Genomic DNA, 2,156 nt, shown 5'->3' on the forward strand with positions numbered 1-2,156 from the left:
AGACCGCATTCCTTAACGGGAATTTGCTCGAGGATGTGTACATGACACAATCCGAGGGCTTTGTCGATCCTAAGAGTCCACGGAAAGTATGCAAACTTTAGAGATCCATTTATGGACTGAAGCAGGCTTCGAGGAGTTGGAATCTTCGATTTGACGAGGCTGTCAAAACGTTTGGCCTCCTACAATACGAAGATGAGCCATGCGTTTACAATAAGGTCAGTGGGAGCGCAGTAGTCTTCCTTGTGCTTTATGTAGATGATATATTGCTGATCGGAAATGACATTCCTACCTTGCAAGGAGTAAAATCCTGGCTAGGATCAGTCTTTTCGATGAAGGACTTGGGAGAAGCTGCCTATATTCTAGGAATCAAGATCTATAGAGATAGATCGAGAAGGCTTATTGGTTTAAGTCAGAGTACATACATTGACAAGGTCTTGAATCGGTTCAAGATGCAAGACTCCAAGAGGGGTGCCTTGCCAATGGGACATGACATTGCTCTTAGCAAGACTTAGTGTCCAAAGACACAGGATGAACAAGAGCGCATGAATAGGATTCCATATGCCTCGGCAATTGGATCCATCATGTATGCCATGTTGTGTACTCGTCCAGATGTATCATATGCATTGAGCATGACTAGTAGATATCAATCTACACCAAGTGAGGCTCACTGGATTGCGGTCAAGAACATCCTTAAGTACTTGAGAAGGACTAAGGATTTGTTCTTGGTGTATGGCGGATTGGAAGACGAGCTCGCTATAAGTGGTTATACCGATGCTAGTTTCCAAACCGATAGAGATGACTTCAGATCGCAGTCAGGTTATGTTTTCTGCCTGAACGGTGGGGCTATCAGTTGGAAGAGTTCCAAACAGCCAACCGTGGCAGATTCGACTACAGAAGCCGAGTACATAGCTGCATCGGATGCAGCTAAGGAAGCTGTTTGGATCAGAAAATTCGTGGGAGACCTGGGCGTCATTCCTAGCATTGCAGATCCCATTGAATTGTACTGTGACAACAATGGTGCGATTGCGCAAGCTAAGGAACCCCGGTCACACCAGAGATCCAAACACATACTCAAGCGATTTCACTTGATCAGAGAAATCATCGACAGAGGAGACGTGAAGATAAGCAGAGTGTCGACAGATGATAATATTGCCGACCCATTGACGAAGCCTCTCCCTTCGTCAAAACATGATGGTCATGTTAAGGGTATGGGGATTAGATGCTTGTAGGATAGATCATAGAGCATAGTGGGAGATTGTTGGTTGTAATGCTCTAGGATAATCCGTAATATGACATTTTGACTTTGTATTGATTCATTGATTTATGAATGCATTACATTCCCGTTATATGATTGGCATGTTTGTTATATTTCGGCATCCTTGAATCATTAGCGAATGATTCTAAACTCCCTAGTCAGTCAACATTGTGGGAACAATGTTGAATTAAGACTAGCATGAGGAGTGATCGATGCATTGGATGCATATCACAATCATGGGTACTCGTTGTGAACGAGTGACTGGATGACCCGCATGAGATTGTCACATGGACAGAGTCATGACTTGAATCTCATAAAGCGGTTCGTTCTTGGATCCTCAGACCTGAGATGTCTAGAGTATCTGATATGAGGAATGACGTGTCTTGACTGCGTCAAACGTCGTCTTTAACCGGATGATTATAACGGCGTTGATCAGATACGTTCACGAATCATATGGAGATAGTAGACATGCAATTTGGGAATTGTCACCTCCTTAACAGGAGAGATATCGCAGGGCCCTCTCGTGGAAGTCGGACTATGAAAACGCGTGGCCACGCTATAGATGAAGTTGCATCTATTTTATTAGTCGATTTGCCAAGACGAGAAAGCAGTTGAACTTGAAGGGTGGCTCAAATCATGCCCTTGTTCAACACATGATATCGTGAGATAAAGGATCAGAACTCGAGCTGTTATTGCCTTGGGTAGATCACCTCTAACTCAATTCAACGTGGGTGGTCATGGCGTCTTGCTAGAGGCTAACCATGACTTGTGGTTCGGGAAAGGTTCCTAAAGTCACTACCACTTAGAATAGGCCTACAGGGTCACACACCAATAGGGAATGGACTTATACGTGAAGAATACGAAGAATGGAAACGAGATTTGACCGAAACGAGCATGAAAA

Source organism: Tarenaya hassleriana, unplaced genomic scaffold (assembly GCF_000463585.1).
Source record: "Tarenaya hassleriana unplaced genomic scaffold, ASM46358v1 Cleome440, whole genome shotgun sequence".
NCBI classification, from domain to species: domain Eukaryota; kingdom Viridiplantae; phylum Streptophyta; class Magnoliopsida; order Brassicales; family Cleomaceae; genus Tarenaya; species Tarenaya hassleriana.